The sequence below is a fragment of the Piliocolobus tephrosceles genome, chromosome 4 (assembly GCF_002776525.5).
Source record: "Piliocolobus tephrosceles isolate RC106 chromosome 4, ASM277652v3, whole genome shotgun sequence".
Classification (NCBI taxonomy): Eukaryota; Metazoa; Chordata; class Mammalia; order Primates; family Cercopithecidae; genus Piliocolobus; species Piliocolobus tephrosceles.
Genome location: NC_045437.1, coordinates 20201073 through 20225487, shown reverse-complemented (window position 1 = coordinate 20225487; position 24415 = coordinate 20201073). Strand labels below are relative to the sequence as shown.

General features: G+C 33.9%; 1 protein-coding gene across 2 annotated transcripts in view; it reads left to right on the top strand.

Moving 5' to 3' along the window:
- The first annotated feature begins 8408 nt into the window (after window positions 1-8408).
- Window positions 8409-24415, top strand: part of CDH18 (cadherin 18) — a 1101027-nt gene continuing 1085020 nt past the window's right edge. For both annotated transcript variants that reach the window (XM_023218216.2, XM_023218208.2), the window contains exon 1: window positions 8409-8651. The gene's annotated coding sequence lies outside the window, so the exon portion shown is untranslated. The remainder of the gene's footprint in view (window positions 8652-24415) is intronic.

Below are 24415 nucleotides of genomic sequence, written 5' to 3'. Positions count from 1 at the left end.
TGTACATATCAACTTTTAAAATTCCATTTATCCGTTAATGGAAATGGGTTGCTTCCATGTTTTAGCTGTTTAGAATAATATTGCTATGAACGTAGGTGTAAAAATATCTCTCCAAGACCCTCCTTTCAATTCTTTTGCATATATATGCAGAAGTGGAATTGCTGGAGCATATGGCAATTCTATTTTTATTTTTCTGAGAAACCACCGCACTGTTTTCCTCAGCAGTCTTTCCATTTTTCATTCCCACCAATAGTGCAAGAGGTCTAATTTCTCTCCTTCCTACATCCTCAACAACAGTTATAATCTTCTGTTTGTTTTTCATAGTATCCTAAAGTTTTTGAGGTGGTCTCTTACTATAGTTTTGATTTGAATTTCCCTAATGGCTTAGTGATATTAAGCATCTTTTCATGTGCTTATTAGCAATTTACTTATCTTCTTTGCAGGGAAGTTTATTCAAATGTCTTGTGCATTTTTGAAATTGATTGTTTGTTTTGTAGTTGTTGAATTTTAGGAGTCGTCTATTTATTTTGGATCCTAAACTCTTAGCAGATATATGATTTGCCAATATTTTCTCTCATTTTGTGGGTTGCTTTTGTATTCAATTAATAATACCTTTTGATGCACACTTTAAAAATTATGAATTTCAATTTTTACTATTTTTTCCTTTGTTTCCAATGGTTTTGATGTCGTATGCAAGAAATAATTAACAAATCCTATGTCACGAAGCTTTTGCCATAGTTTGTCTAAGACCTCTGTAGTTTTAGAACATACAGTTAGTCACATTTTTATTTACTGGATCAATAGATCATAGGTTGAGTTAATTTTTGCATATGCAATTAGGTAAGAGTCCAGCTTTTTTTGTTTGTTAGCGTGAGGATATCCAGTTTTTCTTCACCTTTTGTTGAAAAGATTATTTTTTTCCCATGAGAGATCTTGGCATTTTTGTCAAAAATCACGTGCTAGTATATGCAAGGGTTTATTTCTATAGTCTATTCATTACATTAGTAATGAATAGTATACGCGCGCGCACACACACACACACATATATATATGTCAACACTACAGTGTTTTAATTACTGAGGATTTGTAGCAATTTTTGAAATCAGGAGTTGTGAGTCTTCCAACTTTGTTCTTTCTTTTTAGAATTGTTTTGACTACTCAGGATACCTAAAGATTCCATATAAATTGTAGAATAATTTTTTTCTATTTCTTCAGAAAGAGAAGCAATTGGGATTTTGACAGGGGTTGCAGTAAATCTGAAGATCACTTTGGATAATATTGATATTTTAACAATCATAAGTTTTCCAATCCATGAACATTTGTTTTCATTTATTCGTGTCTTCTTTAATTCCTTTCTGCAATGTTTTGTATTTTCATTGTCTAAGACCTTAACCTCCTTAATTATATTAATTCTTAAATATTTTATCATTTTTGATGTTAGTATAAATGAAATTGTTTTCTTAATTTCCTTCTGGTTTGTTTATGTTACTTTTAGAAAAAGCAATTGATTTTTTCTTGTTGATTTAGTACCCTGCTACTTTTCTGGATTTATTTATTAGTTCTAAAAGGTTTTATTTTGTGGAACCTATACTTTTTTTTTTCATGTAAGTTCATATCATCGGCAAAGAGAATTTTACTTCTTCATTTTATTTGGATGTCTTTTTTTTAATTGCCTAATTGCTCTGGCTAATACTTCCAATACTCTATTGAAAAGAAGAGAATAGTTATACTTGTCTTACTTCTGATCTTAAAGGAAAAGCTTTCAGTCTGTCATTAAATATGATGTTCCCTGTGAGTTTTTCACATATAGATATTTTATCATGAAAAGATAATTAATTTTGTTTATGTTTTCCCCTTCATTATTTTAATATGGTATATTAAATTGCATTTTTTATGGTGAACCATTCTTGCATTTCAGACATAAATCTCACTTGTTCATGTCGTATAAGCGTTTTAATATGCTGCTAACTTGGGTTTGCTACTATTGTAGTGTCACTTACTGGCATTAGTATTAGGGTAATGTTGGTCTCATATAACAAGTTACAGAATGTTTTCTTCTCTTAAATTTTTTGGAAAAGTTTGAGAAAGATTGGTGGTTAGTTCATTAAATGTTTTGTAGATTTTACCAATAAAGCCAGCAAGCATTTTGTTCTTGACAGATTTTTGATTCCTGAATCAATCTCCCTACTAGTTATATTTCTATTTATAATTTCTATTTTTTTGTGGTTTATTCTTGGTCAGTTTTGTGTTTCTAGGAATGTGTCTGTTTCATCTATATTACCAATTTTTTGATAACTTTATTCAATTGCTCATGACACTACCTTATTCTCCATTTTATTTCTCTGGAATCTGTAGTAAAGTCTACCCTTTCATTTCTCATTTTATTAATTTTAGTATTTTCTATTTTTTCTTGTATATCTCATATGTTAATTTTATCAGTTATTTTACAGAACCAATTTTTGGTTTCATACATTTTTAACATTATTTTTCTCTTACTTCTTTCGTTTACATCTGCTCTATTTTTTCGTATTCTTTTTCAGCTAGCTCTGGGTTTAGTTCGTTCTTCTGTTTCTAGTTTCTTAAGTCATAAGTGAATGTGTTAAATTGATCACACTTTTTAAAGAAAGTAAGCATTTACAGCTATACCTTCTTCTCTACCACTGCATTCTCTATGTCCTGTAACTTTTGGTATGCTGTTTTTCTTTTATTTTCAGTTGTCTCTAAGTATTTTCCATTTTGGGGGGGATCTACTGCCTAATGTGATCTATCCTAGAATATGTTCCAGGTGTACTTGAGAAGAATGTGTATTACATTGTTGGCTAGAGTGTTCTTGTATGCCTGTTATATCTAGTTCATTCATTGTCATTCAATAATTCTATTTTTTTAACTTATCTTTTGCCTAATTCGTCTACCCATTGTGGATAATGGGTTATTAAGGTCTTCAACTATTATTTTAGAACTGTTTTTCCCTTCAATTATATTAATTTTTGCTTCATGTAATTTATGGACCGTTATTTGAAAAATGTATATTTTTATAATTATTAAATGTTAATTTACTAAAAATTTATTCATATGTAACAGTGTTCTTTGTCTCTTGTACATTTTCTTGACTTAAATTCTATTTTGTCTGGTATTAGTATGGCCATACCTGCTCTCTTTGGTAACGATTTGCATAAAATATACTTTCCCATTCTTTAACTTCCCATCTATTTATGTCTTTGATTCTACAGTGAGCCTCTTGTAGATAGCATATAGGTGGATCATGTTTTTATACATTCTGCCACTCTCTGTCTTTCAACAGTGAGTTTAATTTATTTACATTTAAATTACTGAGGATAAGGGACTTAGCTCTGTAATTTTTCTGCTTATATTCTAACTGCTTTATGACATTTTGTTCCTTGTTTCCTGTATTACTGTCTTCTTTTGCTCTTAGTTGATTTTTTTGTAATAAAACATTTTAAGCTCCATTTTCATTTGCTTTTGAATAATTCTATAGCTACAATCTTTGTAGTTACCATGGGGACAATAACATCCTAAAGATACAAGAGTAACTTGAACCTACATAAGCTTAATTTCAATAGCATACAGTAACTGTTCTTGTAACAGGTCTATTCCATCCCCTTGGGTTTTTGATGTTGCAAAATTGCTTCTTTATACATTGTGTACCCTAAAACATAAATAACTTTTTAATGCATTAGTCTCTTCAATTATATAGAAAACAAAACTTGGAGTTATAAACCAAAGTTACAATAATCATTTAGAAAAGAACAGGTAGAGTTTTATACCCTTGAACAATAATACATGTTTTATAATTGTCCATATGTTTACCTTGACTGAGATCTTTCTTTTTTCATGTGTCATTGAATAACTGTCTGTTGTTCTTTTATTTCAGACTGCATGACTTAGCATTTCTTGCAGGAAGGTCAAGTATTTAAAACTGATAATAAAGCAAAACTCCCTAAGCTTTTGTTTAACTGAAAATGTCTTAATTTATTTCTCACTTTGAAGAACAGTTTTTCCAGATTCAGGATTCTTGGTTGACAGGTTTTTAATTTTTTCTCTTAGTGCTTTGCAAATATCAGCCTTCTAGCCTTCTAAGCTGCTTATGAGAAATCTGCTGATAATCTTATTGAGAATTCATTGTATTTGCCTCTAAGCTTTTCTCTCAATGCTTTCAAAATTCTGCTTTTGTTTTTAGCTTTTAAAAGTTTGACTATAATGTCTTGTGAGTTATTTCGATATCATCCTACTCAGAATTCATTGACCTTCCTGTGTATTTATATTCATGTTTTTCATAAAATTTGTGAAGTTCTCAGTCATTATTTATTTAAATATTCTCTGTGTCTTTCTCTCTGTCTTCTCGTCAACATTTTCACTGTCCTATATGTTGGTCTTCTTGATTGTATCGCATAGGTCCCTTATGCTTTGTTCACTTTTCTTCGATCTTTCTGTTTATTCAGCCTCAATAAATTTTATTGTCCTAACTTCCAGTTCACTGATTCTTTGTTCTGGTTGTTCAAATCGGCCTTTGAACCCCTCTTGTGAAGTTTTCATTTCAATTATTTTACTTTTGACTCCAATATTTCTTTTTGGTTTTATTTCTAGGTTTTCTATCTCATTATTCATATTTTCACCAAATATTGCATTATCTTCTTTACTTTGTCCACACCTTCTTTTAGTTCCTTGAGCATCTTTAAAACAGTTGTGTTAATATATTTGCCTAGTAGATCTGCCTTCAATTCTTTCTCAGGGACAGTTTTTATTTTTATTTTGTTTTTATTTGAATAGACCATATTTCCTATTCCTTTGTATGCCCTGCAATTTCTTGTTTAAAGTAAACATTTGAATCTAATAATGTAGTAACTCAGGAAATCAGACTATCTCCTTCCCCCTAGTTGGCTGTTTTCTGCTTTGCTTTTGGTTTTTGTTTTGTTGGTTTGGATTTGTTTGGTCATCATGTTACATAAGCATAAGGCCTTCTCAAGTATTTTCTGAGCCTACTCTATTTCCTGGGTATGGTTGGTAACTTTCTAATTTCATCTGTACACATGGTTGCTTTTGAATATCCTAGTCTTCAATGTCTAGCTCCTAAATAGAAAATGGAAAAAAAGAAATAAGGAAAAAGGTACCAGCTGTATAAATCTCCTGAAAGACACATTACTTCGAGAGGGAGGAGCTTGCAACATCGAGGGAAGTTGGGGCAACAATGGCCACTATCTCTTCTTGTGCTCTTCTGTGATAAGCAATCAGTGGTCATAGAACAGATCTCCAATATTGGAAGGCAGGGTCATTTTTTTCTAACCCTGGCCACCACAAACTATATGCAGTCTATTCTAGAAATATATGCACAGCTGCCTGCCATAGGGCTTAAGAGCGGGACGTTGGCTGCTGCTTTGCTAAGAGCTTAAATGGACCAAATTAACTACAAATTAACCATCTAAGCTGTCACTGGATGTTGTAAGCCTTCAATAGACTCTAGAGTTCTAAAATAGTTACATTAGTCAGATTCTGCTAGTGCAATTTTTGTCTACAGAGCAGAGATAGATTTTTGATACATCCTACCCTGCCATCTTCCCAGAATCCTAACCTTTAGTGTTAATTTGATTTATTTTTGTTATTTCCACCTGATCAATTATATAACCCACAAATTAATATCCAGATTATTAGTTTCTTTTATATCACCTGCTGGTTCCTGAAAACTCAACATTATAAAGAACATGGGCTTTGGAATTCAGTAGACACGTATTGCTTGATTGTGTGTCACTAGACAAAGTAATTACACTCTTTAAACTAACTTTATGTGTAAAATGGGATAATATTTATTTTATAGTGTTTGTATGTTAAATGAAATCATTTTTGGAGAATTCTAAGCTGAGGACTTGTGATGTGTGATTATTCCATTATTCCAAACATGGGAATTATTTTATTGTTTTCTACTGAACGCCTATTTATTGGAAAACTAATATATGCCCAGTACAATTCCTGAAAATGCTGGGGGGAAAGTGTTGTACAAAACCAGTTCTTTTCCATCATGAAGCTTATAGTGTAGTGGAAAATGCACATAAAAACAACAATAAAACAAGTTTAATTAGAGATAAATATTACAACATCAAAAACTAAGTAAGCATGCTATTTGCCATTCACCTTTTTTTTTTTTTCAGCCATCCACATACGTTGAAAACTTAATGCTTTCCTAAGCTGCACCTCTTCTTATTAGGTTGCAAAGTCATGCAGAGACCTCATTTCAGAATGCTTTTTAATATTAATTCATTCTGCTAATTTCCAACATCAGCACACTGGTTCTACCCATTATTACTCCTAAGGGAGACCTTGGCAATTTTCTCCCTAGTGATTATTGACTTTCACTGGGGTTCCATGCTAGTACTTAAGTGACACCATTTTGTTACATAAAGTTTCCCAAAGCATACTTACAAGTTTACCACATTTCTGTTTAACACTATAAAACGAAATGCTCTCAATTACCCAATTACTGACAGCCTGGCGTTCAAAGTCTTACATATTATGAGCATTTCCCTTTTTTTCATTTACCTTCCTGGGCCCTAAGTGTTCCGGCCGCCTATCTCACTTGCCTTTTCCTCCAACACCCCTCTCCCATCATCCACCTCCTTTAACATTTTCCTTTTGCTTCTGTTGTTCCTCCCAGCACCCCCCTCCAATCCCACTACCATCATTGCCATCTTCTTCTCCCTATAAATTGCTTTTTATTCTCTTTGATAAGGATCACTGCAAGCCTATCTTTTTTTACAGGGTCTTTCTGTTGTTTCAGAGGAGCTATGATCTATCTTGACTACTTGTTGCTCTTCGAATTATTGATGAAAGCAGGTAATTACTCTCTCTTGTGTTTTGCTTACCTAAGAACTCCTTATCTACCTACGAGATTGTAAACTCCTGAGTGATTGACTACCCAAACTGCACTACACTGAAAATACCAAAAACACAAAGAAGGCTGTTCTCTCCTTTACTTAATTAAACGTACGGTCTGATGCAAACAGTTGCTCAATAAATATTTGCAGAACTGAGTCAATTAAATCAAAGAATGTCTCTGATAGGCCACTACAACACTTCACAATTTGGACTTTAATTAAGTGTAACTTCATGATCATACCTACCTTATGACCTTTTCAGTATTCATTTACAAGATGCTTTAGCACATATTATAAATTTTTATTTGTATTATATGATGCTGAAGGTTGGAACTACAATGACTACTGCCTGGAGTTTAATGTCAACTGGGAATTGAAGCAGTTAAAGATTCTTATACAATTTGCTTTAATGAATGCAGAAATGCAGTAGTACAAAGAAAAAGTAACTAAAAGGTTAGTTGACCAAGCAATGTGAAATTGAGATAAGCAACCACCTCCTAATTAGAAATTGAGAAAGACTACATTTCTAGGGTTTGGCTAATGCGACCCCATATGCTCTTCTCTTTTTTCTTTTGCTTTTTTGCCCCCCTGGAAGCATGTGGGAAATGAGAAACCAGCCTGGTCTTCAATGGTTTGCTTTGTGCATCTTTATTATGGTCAGTCATAGCAGTTGAGCAATGAATGTGTCACTTTAAGAAGAAAATCTTCTTAACCTTGAAGGGATGAATCAGGTGTGAAATGCTCTATTTGATACATTCAGAGGGATCCTTTCGTAGATTAATGCTTTAAAATTGAAAAAATGTTTTATACACTGAAGCCTGACTCAGGCCCTGGTTCATAAACATCTACAAACATCACCTCTTGTTCCTTAGGAGAAACAAAATTATTTACCATGATTTTCCAAAATAAACGTTCAAAATAAATCAGTATAATGAGGTGTTCTTTAATTGATCCTCCTCATAAGGGCTACTGGAGGCATTATTGTTTCTAGCAACAAGCATTTGTTAGTGTATATAATTTTGTTACTGAATATATTCTTACGTGTTTGAATGAGAAATCCTATCACACATTGCTACTCTGCAGCAATTTTTATGTGATAATAGATAGGAGGTGAGGATAATTATAAGTATCAGCTGGTTAAGAAGGGGTAAATTTTTAAAATGCAAAAATCAGCAGTAACACTAAGCTTGCTTTGAGCCGCTGCCCTCTCAAGCCCTATCTCTAAGGGAGATAAAATAATGAAAAATACTTGGCTAAACTGCTGGCAAAACTCTTATTGTTTGTACCACTCTTGGAAAAGACTCTTGGGACTAGCAGTGGAATCCTTGCCATTGATTGGCCGGTTAAATAGGGGACTATTAGCTTCAGACAGGCTAGATTGATTATACAGCAGCAGCAGGAGCTGAGACTCAGAGCTGAGCGAGCGTCAGGGTGAAAAGGAAAGAGAGAGAGAGAAAAAAAAAAAAAGAGGGAGAGAGAGAGAGGAACGCAAGGTGGGGAGGAAGCCAGTGCACGTTCCATAGCATCACTATGTGACTGCTTGTGCCGGATAATCTTGCTCTGTAGCTCCCTCAGTGAACAACTTACTGAGGTGCCTTTCTTTTCACAAGAGGATGTCAGCTCTGAGCTCCAGCAAGAAATAACAGACTTCACCTTGGAATAGCTCATCTTACTCCTGCATCATTAAAGCAGATTTTGAGAAGAAAACAAAGATCAAGTACCCTACCAGTTCTACCAGCATTGAACAGGAACAGTTTCACGCTCCAGGTAAGGAAATTCAATTTTTATCTCTGGATTTCTTTTTAATTATTTACAGCAAAATACATCATAGCTTTGCATGTTTTTAAAACTGAGTTTGCAGTGATGCATTAAAGTAAATTCTATACACAAGTATGTTGATTTAGAAAGATGGAAATGAATACTGTGTTTGTATTAATATATTTGCTTTTTAAAAAAAATCTCCAGGTACAGAATTTTTTCAAAAATAAGATCACTACATTATAAGTTTCTGTAGCAGATACTCCACGTAAAGAAGAAAAATAAGCCAAGTTTATATTATAAAGTACATTGTTTGTGACAAGCTTACAATATGTTTATAAATATTGGTTTTAGCTATTAAGCAACTTTGGTAAATAATAGCATTTCAAGAAAGGACAATTAATGTTATCTATCAATTATTATATTTTCTGCAGACATAGATGCTATCATATGCTTTTCAGTGATTGCTAGTGTTTTTTTTTTTTTTTCTAAATCTGTCTTTTGATTGCAGTTTTAACTCTTCAATACAAACACAATATTTCTTAAATGGTGTGACATTAGAGTGCCCTCTTATTGTGGCTATTGATGGTCAGCATTTGTGCTTAAGAAAGTATTGAGCTAAGGCAAAGAAATATGATTCTGGAGATGTTTAGCTATTTTAGAGTTCATTACTTACCTGCATTAACATCAATGTTTTGCATGACAGTGATGCTACGTGTGGGTTAAGCATCTGTGAATATATGGGAACTTCGCACGTATTATATCCTCTGCTGGGAAGAATAGAGTTTTTTTAAATGATATCTGAGGAGATTGGTGGGTTGGACTAGAAATAATGAGCTGGGGCAATGCAATCCTGATGTATTTGATTGACCTTAGTTTTATAGGTCACAGATATCAACTGCTAAGGAGAAAACATTGTGACAGAAAGGACTTATTTAATGCTTACTGGAACTCGAATGGTTTGTGACATTTTATGTCAATTTATTTGCTTTTGGATTAATTAAGAGATATTTTACCCTGATAATTGCTCTAACTGTCCTTTTGAGTGAAGTTTCCTGAGTCACTCTTCTTATCAAAGAACAAACTGCTTTCTGTGGTAAGTCAGCAAAACTTTTTAATATGTTGTTCAGTGTTTCAAACAAGAACATGATTGCCAACCTTAGTGGTAGCCAATATGTCTGAATTTAGAATTAATACATACTCTAAATATTTGCTTTTGTGTGTTTTATTCACCCTTATTTATATTTTAACTAAAAATGCATGTTTGAAAAACACTATTTTTCATGACGTTCGTTTTGTTTTCTAAATGTAAGATGATATTTAGATGCTTCCTAATAATGCAAGTATTATTACAGCTACCTTGGTATTCTATTGATATAATCATATCAGAAGTGAATAACTGAATTGTTGGTATAAATTTTGGAAAGTACAGTTGGTCTTAGGAAATAGAGATATGTATTAGAGAATAGTGATGTTTTTGTTTTTAAATAAGTCATTTGTTTAAAAAAAGTGTGTGTGTGTGTGTGTGTATATATATATGTGTGTGTGTGTGTGTATATATATAAGTATCATATTTGGGCAACAAATGCCAAACCATTAACTGAGAGTGGTGACTGGCACTGTAAACCATATATTTATGTATATTGTTGCAGTATAATGCCAAATTCCCACACAGAATTTGTTTTAAATCTATTATAACCTTGTTTAGTTGTTTTGCTTATAATGGTAAGATTGCTTTTAATAATTGTATTCAAATTATATTTTAATAATTCCATTTTATTTATGCAAATAATCTGACATCTCATTCAGGGATGTAACTTTGTTTTAACTAATCTTCTACTCATTTTTAAGCTTAATGTACAAAATTACTTTAAATTTTATACTTTTTGTTGCAACAACCTTAAGTATCCAAGTTGTTTTATACAGTTCAGTTTCCTCCTGGTACTTACTTATCGTCCATATTGACTTATATGCAATTTAAAAAACAAAAAGTAATTCTAATTGCATTGTGTATGTTTTTATGAGACCATTAAATTTCTAGCATAAGTAGATGTAACATGAATGCTAAATTTTTTTTTTCTGTGAATAGGCATATTCTTCCTTCAAAAATACTTTTAAAGTAATTTCTTAGCACTGTGTGCTTCTTGCACTAGGACATTCTTCTTAGCTTATACTCAATATTACTTTGATTCCCTTTTTTGTTTTCTTACAAATTCTGTAATTTCTCCTGTGAGAAATTTGATTTCCCCTATTATTAACAGGAAATGGTCAATGACTGGAAAAAAGAAAGTGTTTTTAAAAAACATTTCACACTTTCCAATTGTGTAAAGAATATGCCTCCTGCCTTCCAGATCAGTGCTTCTCCGCAAACTTAATTGAGGGAGACAAGTGTGCTAGGAGTCACATATGTAAGCATCACCCTCAGTCTGAAATCTAACAGCTTACTTCGCCAGTTCATTTTAGGGTTTCGCACTGTTGTTTACATTGTTGAGAGAGCTCTAGTTGACCTTTTATTCAACTGTCCATTCGCTTCCATAGTATCAGATATCTTTCCTGATTACTCATTTTAGCCATTGTTAAACAAGAATTGAGAAAGTACAACCTCTTCTGTTTTTATAGATATCTGAGCCATTAGGGGGCTCTTTCTTCCTGTGTTATACTCATCAAACCACTGAAAGAGGTTATAGAGCTTTCTTGAAGTGTTTTCCCTGTTTTTATAATGTGAATACTTTTAAAAGTAGCTTTATCCTTACCCCACACAAAGAAACATTTAAGATCAATAAGAAGTCTTTATTTTCACAGGAAAATGACATACATCCTATGCTTTTCAAACTTACTGTCTTTAAAATATTCTTGTATATAAAATGCTTAATCTTTGAAAATAGCAATGGCTTGAAATATTAATATGACCTATTTTAGGCAAATGTAAAGATAATATGTTACACAAACAGTATCATAAGAACTATAAAAATAAGGCCAAACCTGAGAGAAGAAACATTCTTTACATGATCTCCACATCTCTAGGGACAGCACAGAAACTCAATGACTATGGCTTCCATGCAGTTTGGTTTCAGGAGAAGAGATCAGCAGGCAGCTAAAAAGAGAATATTACCTTTTTTTTCTTTTCTTTTATAAAAATAGGCATGGAAGAATTGAAGATAAAAGAATGTTTTACTATCCACACAGGCATAGAAAATGCATTTTTAAATTCCAGAAGATACTGTATGCTGGCATTATATCAAGTTGTCATTATATACACAGAGGTTCATGGGAGGGTTTATTATGGGAAGAAAAGATATTTCCCTTATCACTTTTGAAAGCCGTATATATTGAATTGCACTGTAGACTTTCTTAGTAAGTGGAAACACATTCATCCCATCTCTACAGCAGCTGGAGATCTTCTCTTACTGTAGGACTTGTTTGGGTGTTATGCAGCATTTAATAATGAGTCTATAAACAGGTAGCTTACCTAGTCAGTCTAAGCTTTTTTCAAATGATGCTAGCTCATGGAAAGAGAAAGAAGTGACATACACAATGTGAGTGACATTTCTTTTGAGAAGTGAGAGAAAAGGAGGAATTCTAAGCAATGAATCATGGAATTCAATCATTTATTGAATAGCTCCTTAATAGTGTAGAAAAGCAGTTGCTCAAATAAAATGGAAATATGAAAATGGTAAAGATATCTCCTTTACTGGTGTTTTCAGAGTAAATATATAGGATTATTTTTTCTCTATTTGAAAATTTACATACCCTGAAAATTGTGAATTTTGAATGCAACTAGCATATACAATACACAAAGTTCTGTGGAAATCATTCCACATCTACTGGTGTATGATGTAATGCTGTTCTTTTTCACAACATTAGATTTTGATAATGTTAACTATTAAGCAATGTGACTTGAGTGAGAATTCCGATGCTATGTTTTTGATGCAAACCATAAATAAAACTGTGTTAAGGACTTTAATGTCTTCTAAAAAGAGATTATCTTTTATGTTAAAGTAGCACAGAAATGGAGATGGGTTAAAATTGAAAATAATACAAATAAATGAAAATGCAACAACTGTATAGAAACTTTTGTATGTTGCAAAATTTGGACAAGAACCAAGAGACAATCATAACGATGATAGGGATATATTCATGTTCTCTATTTAATGATAAAGACGTAGAGGTATCATAGTCATGCAATATTTTTATGTTTCACAGAGTATGAAAAAAATTCTCTCTAGAGATGTGGGAAGTAGAAAAATGAGTAACTGAAATGCGTAATTTTTAATGTAATAGGTTGATATCAGGCTTTATAAGGAAACAAGAGGACTCATGTCTACTGGGTTTAATCTAATGGATTTAGATGATGTTAATAATTAGAAAGTATATGTCAGTTTCTATTTGCTCTCTTGTTGCTATGATCAATGAACTGAATTGTTTTCTCTACGAAATTACTCCTTGGCCTATTTGTCTTTGTGAAACTATGTGTGCGTATGATTGGATGAGAATGTCTGTGTATATCTGGGTATAGTTGTTCTTATAAAGTCTGAGTAACATAGAAATAGAATCACCTGTACTGTGTACCATGATTTGTGTTCTGTAACTTTCATTTATTTTCTCAAAGTATCCTCTCTGTATTTGATCCTTCCTCCAACTCCAACACACACACACACACACACACACACACACACACACACACACAGACACACACACATGGAGGGTGGAGAGAGAGAGAGGGGCCCTGCCATTATATCTGGTTATTTTACATTTAAATTTGCTTAAATATGACTTCAGATAGGTCCATAGGATGCCTCTTCTGTTGCATTATTTCCTGTTCATTAGGACTCTGTCTTGAGTCATGTACCTTCATCCTTGAGCCAGTCCTGCTGTTTACTAAACTGCAGTCACTTTAACTTGTGAATGAGAGGATTTTGGCCCAAGTTACTGAGAATAGAGGAAGATAATGAATCAGATTAGAACATGATTTTATTAATCATAATATGAATAAGGTGTAAAAGAGAGTGAGTGTTTTTACCTGTCTACCAGATATACTAATGTCACTCAGAGGTTAAAAGTTATCCATTCTCACCCATCCTTGGCAGAAATAAAATGGGAGAAGATCCAGTAGTGAGGCATTATGTATAGCTAACATTGTTTTATGGCAGGCAAAGCAAATGGGTTTCAAACATCTATGGCACATAATTTGGTTTTTTAATAAACAGACTTTATTTTCAAATCAGTTTCAGCTTTACAAAAAATGATGGAAAAGAAGAGGGTTCCTATGTACCAGTCACCCTCCCATCTCTGCCCGTTTTCCTTGTGATTAACATCTTGCATTAGTGTGGTATATTTGTTACAATGGAAGAACCATTATTGATTCACCATTATTAACTTAAGTTCATAGCTTATATTAGAGTTGACTCTCTGTAACATATATTATATAAATTTTGACAAACGTATAATGAGATATATCCACGTTTATAGTATCAGAACAGTTTCACTGCCGTTCAATTCTCCTGTGCACTACCTAGTCATGCCTTCCTCAATTCCTTCTCCATAACACCTGACAAGCACTGATCTTTTAATATATCTATAGTTTTGTCTCTCAGAATGTCATGTAGTTGGAATACAGTAGGTAGGTTTTGCTGATTTGCTTTTCTTTATCAACATGCATTTAAAGTTCTTCGATATCCTTTTATGGTTTGAGGGCTCATTTCTTTTCATTGCTGAATAATATTCTCTATTGTATGGATGAGCCACAGTTTCTTTATTCATTCATCCACTGAAGGTCCTCTTGGTTGCTACCAAGTTTTGACAATCATAAATAAAGCTGCTATAAGCATTAATCTTCAGTCTTTTGTATATATGTAAGTTTTCAGCTCATTTGGGTAAATACTAATGAGCATGATTTCTAGATCATATGGTAAGAGTTTGTTGTTGTTGTTGTTGTTTTGAGATTGAGTCTTGCTCTGTTGCCCAGACTGGAGTGCAGTGGTGCAACCTTGGCTCACTGCAACCTCCACCTCCCAGGTTCAAGCAATTCTTCTGCCTCAGCCTCCTAAGGAGCTGGGATTATACCATGCCCAGCTAATTTTTATATATATATATATATATATATATATATATATTTTAAGTTCTAGGGTACTTGTACACAACATGCAGGTTTGTTACATATGTATACATGTGCCATGTTGTTGTGCTGCAACCATTAACTCGTCATTTACATTAGGTATATCTCCTAATGCCATCCGTTACCCCTCCCCCCTCCCCACAATAAAACCCGGTGTGTGATGTTCCCCTTCCGGTGTCCAGGTGATCTCACTCTTCAATTCCCACCTATGAGTGAGAACATGCGTGTGTGTTTGGTTTTCTGTTCTTGCGATAGTTTGATGAGAATGATGGTTTCCAGCTGCATCCATGTCCCTACAAAGGACACGAACTCATCCTTTTTTATGGCTGCATAGTATTCCATCGTGCATATGTGCCACATTTTCTTAATCCAGTCTCTCACTGATGGACATTTGGGTTGGTTCCAAATCTTTGGTATTGTGAATAGTGCCGCAATAAACATAAGTGTGTCCGGTCTTTATAGCAGCATGATTTATAATCCTTTGGGTATATACCCAGTAATGCGATGACTGTATTTTCAGTAGAGATGGGGTTTCCACATGTTGGCCAGGCTGGTCTCGAACTCTTGACCTCGTGATCCACCCGCCTTGGCCTACCAAAGTGCTGGGATCACAGGTATGAGCCACCATGCCTGGCTGAGTATGTTTATTTGAAGGAATAATTCAAAATATTGGCTCGAAGTACAAGCTATATAAATGATTTTGAAAATGTTTTAATGTCTCTGACTTTCTTTTCCCCTCCATTCTCCTTTTCTTTTCATTTAAAATGGAGGGCAATGTAGTTGGTTAAAGTCTCATGTTCTAATATTATAGGAAGGTGGGTATGTACACGACTTGTAGCCATCCCACTTAACTGCTCTGCAGCTGTTTTCCTGCCTACTCATTGAAAGCAGCATGCAGTTATAGTATAATAGGTGGGTTAATGTGTATAAGCCCCTTCAAAATAGAAAGTGTTAGAGATGAATATGGGTGCATTATGCAGTGAATATGATTAGATATCCCTTAGAAACAAAATGTAAAGTACTTGGTGAGAGAAAGCTCTTTAAGGAAGAAAATCCAAATTCGAGATTTGCTTATGCCCCCCTTTGGTGCATTTATTTGAATTTAAAATATGTTAATATTGGAGGAAAGGATTGCACTAGCTTGCTCACAAACTAATTACATTTTGGAAGGACTCTTGAAACAATACACAGACAAATGAGTGAACGAAGCATAAATAAGATTACCAGTTTCTCAAGATGTTTAGTGGTCCTCAAAGGAATAGATAGGAATTGTATTTAAAATGCCATAATTTTCTGTCAGTTGCCATCTCTGTGTCTGCATGTGGATATGTATGTTAGCATATTTTTTCTAGTGAATATTCTAGCATATTCTAGAATATTCTAGCATATTCTGAAAATGCCCACTCTTGACATTCATTTAATAATTTGTTTGCTTTTAATATTCTTTTTCATAAAGTTTAGTTGTTGGCTGGCAGAGGTACTTAGGGTATCATTTCTACCACCTAGTTATTGAGTGCTTCTGTCATAAATCAATATATTTAACTCCTTGACTTGAACTAAAAAACTAACCAATGTATTGTCAAAAACATTACTCAATAAAGTTTTCCTTCAATCTAAATGAGAACAGAACATTTTCACCCATAGCAGCAACATTATCACTGAGAATGCTAAAGATTTTCCAAAAGGAATTTTTGAAGCCCAGTGATAAAATTCCTTTGAAGAGGGAAAAAGAGAGTAGGTCATTGGGTTTCACATCCAGGTCCTTCTATCTCTCAAGCTCATTTTCTTTAACACTGTGTTAAATTGCCCCATTCACTCCAGAACCTTAGAGAAGGCTTTTAACATTTGTCAGCCTGTGTTTGTCGTCTTTGTAAATAATGGCATATACCTTATAGGACTAATCTACAGGTTCAGTGAGGTTCTAGAGGTAAAAAGCTTAGAAGAGTGACTGACAAAATCACAGACATATGAACAACAGCAGGACTCATATTTACACTAAGTGCTTCTAAATTCACGGTTCTTGAAAATGTGATCTCAATTATCTTCTTCCTAACCTTCATTCAACCATCCAAGAAATATTTGCTGAACACGTCCTAGATATGACATTTTATTCTTAATTATTCAAGTGGCTGCAAAGATGAATAAAAACAGATTAGGCATTCTCCATCTAGTAAACAAGGAAGAAATCTGTCCCAGTCATTAAACTGTTGTCTTTTGTGTTTAAATGTGCCACTCTCTTCTATGATACTGGACTGGGACTGAGCCTCTTGAAAGAACATTTCTCCTTTTTCAGCTTGCTACTCATTAGGATCTGCCAAGAGAGTACTATATAGAGTTGCAAAGCAGGATGGGAAAAAAAGCACCTTCCCCTTTCTTTTATGTTTGCTTCCCTTGTCAGCCTGACCTCATAATGCTCTTCACCTCCACCCCAGTGGGTAATTCCAGAAGCAGCTGCTTCTGGTTTCCAGCTGTTGCTAGTATTCCTAAAACTAGCCTCACTGTGCCACCTCACTGGTTACAGCACCAGCAGGCACTGCTTATTCCATTGCTCCATGGGGCTCCTTCTCCATCTTTCAGGTTCTCATATTCTCAATAAGTAGCTGTCATTGGGAAAACAAAATATGTCAAAGTCGTTTGTTTTAAAGGTGAAAAATGTACTTCAACATGGAGAGTGTAAATTGAAAGTTTATGTCACTTTCTAAAAAGCATTTATTTGAATCTAAAAGATCATAGAAACAGAACCAAGGAAGTCTCTTTTGTTCTCCCAGCCCTAGGGATGGTGGCTGCTTCCAACATTTAAAATATGTGCTACCTCGCTGTTTCCTTCTTTATTTTCAGTCTTCTAAGAAATGTATTAAATATTCTATTGAAATAGCTGCTGTGTTTTCTGTTTGCCTGACTCAATCCTGACTGAATAAAGAGTTCATGCTTGAAGTGAATAAAGGAGAGTTGATAACAGAAAATGGGTGGGTTACCAACATTGGGTCCAGGGACTTGCTTTGATCATGGCATTTGGCCTTGAATACAGTATTGAACAATTTGCTAATTGTAATTGGAGTACTAGTAATCTATAGCATGCAATCGCTTTTCCAATTTCTCAGATAGCCAGCTAGGTTTATTTGTGGTATGGGCCTTCTAAAGCAAAGCTCGTGTAACCAAGTGGTAACTGCCTTTCACTCTTCGTTCATAATGGTGATTACAAGACTATAAGATGAAATCATCGTTTTAATTGCATTTGACGGCTTACAGTAAAAAAAAAAAAAAGCAAACAAGCCAAAAAAAATCACACATGTAAACTCCTGGCTTTAAATCAAGAGAATCAGGCCAGGCGTGGTGGCTCACGCCTATTAATCCAAGCACTTTGGAAGACCAAGGCAGTCGGATCACGAAGTCAGCAGATCGAGACCATCCTGGCCAATATGGTGAAACCCCCATCTCTACTAAAAATACAAAAAAAAAAAAAAAAAAAAAAAAATTAGCTGGACATAGTGGCACGAACCTGTACTCCCAGCTACTTGGGAGGCTGAGGCAGGAGAATCGCATGAACCTGGAACGCAGAGGTTGCAGTGAGCTGAGATCGTGCCACCGCACTCCAGCAAAAAATCAAGAGAATCAGAAAACTTTTAAGGCCATCTGCGTGGGTTTGGGTTACACTGAGAAATTTGAAACAACTGAGTCTCTTGCCAGCAACAGAAGCCTTCTTCCTCTGCTTCCTCTGAGTATTGTAGCCTAGCCTTCTATTACTTGATGATCTGGAGTAAATCACCTGAGGTACTTGCCCTGCAAAGGTAGCCCATTTTCTTCCAGATTTAGTCATGCCCTTAGTATCTCCTGACCTTACTAATTAGAGTCAGTGCTCAGCCTTTTCTAGAATATGTATAAAATCTGGCCCAGGAGGAATTAGCTGGCACTTCAAAATATTTGCAAGATTTTGTTAATTGATTTCAGCAAAAATCAGGGAATTGTGTGAGGTACTAGATTTTAAGAGAATTAGACAAAAGATGACAAAATATAATATGAGACTGGGCCACATTCTTCAGTGTGGGAGTACCTACCAGAGATCTATATTTAATAGGGTTGCTTGCATACCTGAAAATAGCACTAAGGCCTTGGCTAGTTGACAGAAAAGTGTGTTCAACAATGACCTACATTCTAGAAGGTTAAAATGCTGGAACTTCTTTTTTTTTTTTATGGTAACATAGAGGGAAGAACGCAAAGGCTCAGGAAAACAGGAATGTTGGAGTCCTTTTCAACATGGAGAGTGTAAATTGAAAGTTTATGTCACTTTCTAAAAAACATTTGTTTGAAACTAAAAGATCATAGAAACAGAATTTTCTTGCAGGGTCACTCCCCACTCTCTTTCACTTCTCTCCAACCTAGAGGCCTCAGAATATTCCACTCACAAAGGCACTAACAAATAAGTAAAGGTGAGAGTGCCAGAATATTTCAAGCACCAGTTTAAACATTTTGTAGTGCCCTCCACAGCAGTCAAGATGTGATGGTGGGAGATGCCACCATTGATATGGGCTTCCTGATATCAATGAAGATGCAGAGATTCCAGAGGAATAGAAGCCAAGGAGCAAGGCTTGATTAACCACCACAGCTAAGATTTTGCACTTACCAGATAAGCAGCAGGAACTAAGCAGTAATCAGGATTCTACTTGCAAGGATCTTTGCTGTTAGCCAATTGATTATACTCGTTCTACTAAAATTTTACTGAGTATATACAACAACAACAACGACAACTTTCAGTCTATGGTCAGAAACCTGACTTGAGTTCCCATAATGAAAAATCATGGTCCCTTAACCAGTTCTCAAAACAAGGCCAGTTCACATATATCTGGAACAACTTAATTAACTGGGATGGTGGATTCCCTTGAGTAAAGAAGAGCTATTCTGTATCGGGGATACATTGTAAATTTCCTCCAAATCCTTCTTCAAAGGAACCTATGGTGACTCACTAGGGTGACCATACATGAAGGAGAAAAAATATATCAATTTTTAAAATACACTCACTAGCTTTGAAGTGGTGCTAATTTCTGGTGACCCAAAATATACTGTGATCTCCCAAAGTGAGTGATTATGGTGGTCATGTGATATATAAAGTTTCGCCCTATATTTAAATCATAATGAACTCAGTTATTTTGTTAAACTACATCACAATTCTTTCCTTACTTCCTGAAACTATACTTAAAATAAGAATAATGGGCTAATGGCAATGTTTTTCCATTAGATCTCTGACCCTTACAGTGAGAATATTATGGGATAAAGAACCAAATGGAAGCCTCACAAAATTTTCTTCCCTCTAAAATGACAAAAGTAATACAGCATTTAATTACTGCTAAAATGTTTATAGATGCAAGATGTTATGCAAAAGGGAAGAGACAATAAAGAAGAAATTAACTTTGCCTTGTTCATTGCTAAATATGAAAAGTGATTCCAGAGCACTTGATATTTGTGTTGTATTTAAAATGGTGAGTTGGGGAGGCGCAGGCAGGCAGATCACCTGAGGTCAGGAGTTCAAGACCAGCGTGGCCAACATGGTGAAACCCCATCTCTACTAAAAATACAAAAAATTAGCTCAGCATGGTGGCATGTGCCTGTAGTCCCAGCTACTCGGGAACCTGAGGCAGCAGAATTGCTTGAACCTGGGAGGTAGAGGTTGCAGTGAGCAGAGATTGCACCAATACACTCCAGCCTGGGTGACAGAGTGCAACTCCATCTAAAATAAATAAATAAATAAATAAATAAATAAATAAATAAATGGTGATAATTATGCAATAAATAATTGTGGGAAGAGGGAGGATATTAAGAATGATTATGGAGGGCTGTGAAAATTGCATGTTGTTCACCATGGCTGAAATGTAAGGTCGTTGTTATGAGGAAGCAGGAGGTATGGGCCCTGGAGAGATAGGTGAACCGATTGTGGAAGTATATAATTGTTACTATGCTAAGGAAAATGCATGTTGTGAGTGATAAATCTTTAATAGTTTTTAAATCATGGGGTAACATGATCTAATTTGACCAAAAGATAGAAGTAGGGTACTTAAACATTAATAGTCATAGGTTAAACTTGCCATGGGTTCCTTCTATAACTAGAGGTTACTGTGGCAAATATATCATACATAGGCTTCTCTACTAGTTTATTTAATTTCAAATGTTAGCCTCAAGATCAGAGCCCCATTTTGTTTTGGCTAATAATATGAGTTTAAGGAGCTCTTTTGTGACTACTATGGTACTACAGGTAATGTAAAGAAATGAGTTACCTAAGCAATAGAGCTCTCTAACATACCAGTTAGTAATTTCTGCATACTAAGTACACTTTAGATTTGTCACAACCAGTTGTTTTGATTTGGGCCTGTGAATGGGTACTTGAACTGCAGCAGTAAAAGATTTTAAAACCCATAAACACTAATTTAAAAAGAATTATTGACATTTAAGTAGTTTCCTTCCTAAATTTTATTTATTTTTAAAAAACACAAAAAACAAGTTGAACTTATTGTCAACAATTTAATTGGGGAAGATTAAGAAGTCATTCTATTCCTGGCTATGCAAAAGTATAAAAGTGTATTCCTATTCTGTTAAGCTTAAAACTGTGCTTCAAAATGCTGATCACACAAGAAACAATTGTTTGTCTACATTTTAACTTGTAAATTTCAGACTTTTGCTATTGTATTTAGATGATAGTTTCATTTATGAGCTCTCACGTATGTCAACATTTCTGTTGACACCAATATACTTTTTCTCACTCTGCCCCATCCACTATTTTTCAACTGCGAAGTAATTGAAAAATAAAAATATATTATTTGTTGCAGAGACATTTATGCTTTTTTTTGCTGTCATGTTATAACTCCTAGAGTAATGATTAACTCAGTGTGAGTCAGATCTTACTGATACTTTTGGAGTTAACTTTTTCATGTATTATGGAAAAAGATGATATAGGTTAGTTAGTTTACCATGCTAAAAAAAACCCCTACCTTCTAAAAGTATGATCTATATGCCAGTAGAATTGACATTAACTAGGAGCTTGTTAAAAATGATAGAAATACACCAGCATTAACTGAATCAGTATATACATTTTAACATTATCTTCAGGTGGTTCATAGCCATACTAAAGATGTAGAAGTGCTAAACAAACTTATTCTATGATTTAAACCTAATTGTTTTATCCATATTAAATATTATGCCTACACCTTTCCATATTGTTTTAATCTTAAATTAAGAAAATTACTCAGTAATGTTTTGTTCCACGGCACTGTTTTAAATCTACAAATAAAAGAATAAAAGCACAGTTTTTGTTTTTGTTTTGGGGGAGGGGCTGGTCAAATACTACTGTTAGGAGAACAAAATAATTACAAGACAGTAATTATAGCATTTTTAATAATGATTATAAACTGTATTAGAATATAAAGTTCTAGTTAATTCTATTTAACATCATAATACTAAATGCAGATGAAACACATTTTTATCATATACAGTATTCAGATCAATTAATTTTTGGCAACCATGCCTTTATATATATCATATTATTAAAATGTTTACTAACCCCATTCCACATTTTGCTTAGTAACATAGGTACATGAGATTGCCTTGAAATGTTTTCTCAAATATTCTCATATTCTGGGAAGATTCTTTAGGCATTATTGAACACTAATATCCTGTATTCCTTTGTGTGTAGTACTAAACTCATATTTCTCCTTGTCCCCAAGCAACTTTAAAACTCTTGATACTAATTTCTATTTCTATTTTCAAGAGTTTATTACATATATTAACTATTTTAAGTGAAAAATCAATTCCCACTAAATTATCTTGCCCTTTGGATTTGTGAATGTACAAAGTAGGTCACCTATTTTCTTTTCTATTATAGATCTCTGGTTTTTGTGAGACTATGTCTATGAATTTTATAATTAAACTTTTCAAAATTTTTATTGTAATACCTTTGAATATTGCTGTAAAATTTATTGCATACACTTTTTGTTCATAATAGCCTATTTGATTTGGAACTTGTGAGGCAGCTCTTAGCATAATATCATAGAATTGATATTTTCAAATACAAAATGCAGGATGTCATTTGTTTAGAACTTTTTGGAATAATTTTAGATACTGAAATAATAATGAAGACATTATGAGGCAGAAAAAAATCAGTTTCATACATAATATTCAGTCATGAACCTGGAATTATTTCAACTAAGAAAACCATTTTAACTGCATTTAGTTTTTTTAATCTTTTGAATAGACTTTATTTTTTAGAATTTACTCTTAGTGCTGTACATGCTATGGGTTTTGACAAATATATAATGACATGTATTCACTATTATAGTATCATACAGAATAGTTGAGCTGCCCTAAAAAAAAATCTTCTAGGCTTGACCTATTCATTTCTCTTTCCACCCTTATCCCTGGCAACTACTGATCTTTTTCTGACTACGTAGTTTTGTCTTTTTCAGCATTTCTTATAATTGGAATTATACAATATCTAACCTTGTCACATTGGTTTCTTTCACTTAGTAAGATAAATTTAAGGTTGCTCCATGTCTTTTTGGTTTGATAGCTCATTTCTTTATAGCACAGAAAAATATTCCATTGTCCTCATGCACCACAACTTATTTTTCCACTCATCTATTGAAGGATATCTTGCTTCCTTACAAGGTTTGACAATTAAGAATAATACTGCTATAAACATCCATATGCAGTTTTTTGTGTGGATGTATATTTTCAACTTATTTGGGTAAGTACCAAAGAACATGACTCTAGATTGTAAGGTAAGATTTGCTTAGTTTTGTAAAAAACTGGCCAACTGTCTTCCAACAGGGCTATGCAATTTATGTCTCCCCCTAGCAAAACATGCAAGTTTCTGTTGCTTCACATCTTTGCCAGCATTCAATATTGTCAAAGTTCTGAATTTTGGCCATTCTAACACATGTATAGCAGTATCTCATTGTTTTAATTTGCATTTCTCTAATGATATATGATATGGAGCATTGTTTTATATTACTTTCTATCTATCTTCTTTGTTGAGACATCTGTTCAGGTCTTTTATGGATTTTTTTTTCAGTTTGTTAATTTTCTTACAGTTTGTTAATTTAGGATATATTGTGTGTGTTGGATAATAGTCCTTTTTGAAATATGTCTTTTGAATATATTCTCTTGCAGTCTGTGGCTTGTCTTCTCATTCTCATAATATTACATGTAACTTAAGAATTTACTCTTTAATTCATTCCCCTACTTAACAAACATTTGTTATATACCTATGACAACAATAAAGCATAATTTCCAATTCACCCTACACTTAGTCAAGTAGAAGAGAGACTTAAACCAGCTCTAAATAGAAGAGTTGTCATGAAGGTCAAGCTATTTCTAACTAGGAGAAGCTGATAATACTACTTGGTAGAAGCAGCTGATATCAGCTGAGATTTCTCCACTCTGAATCTCTCTGCTCTTGAATTACCTTTGAGTCTTAATGGATTTATGAATGTGTGTGTGTGTGTGTGTGTGTGTGTGTGTGTGTGTGTGTGTTGGGGGCCAGGGCGGGGTTAAAGTCCTTAGATAATTTCTGACATACTTTTTCAATTCTTAAATATTATACGCTACTTTATCACAGTTTTATTTGGCTTGAAATTTTCATCGACATGTATTACATCATTAAAAGTGTAATATA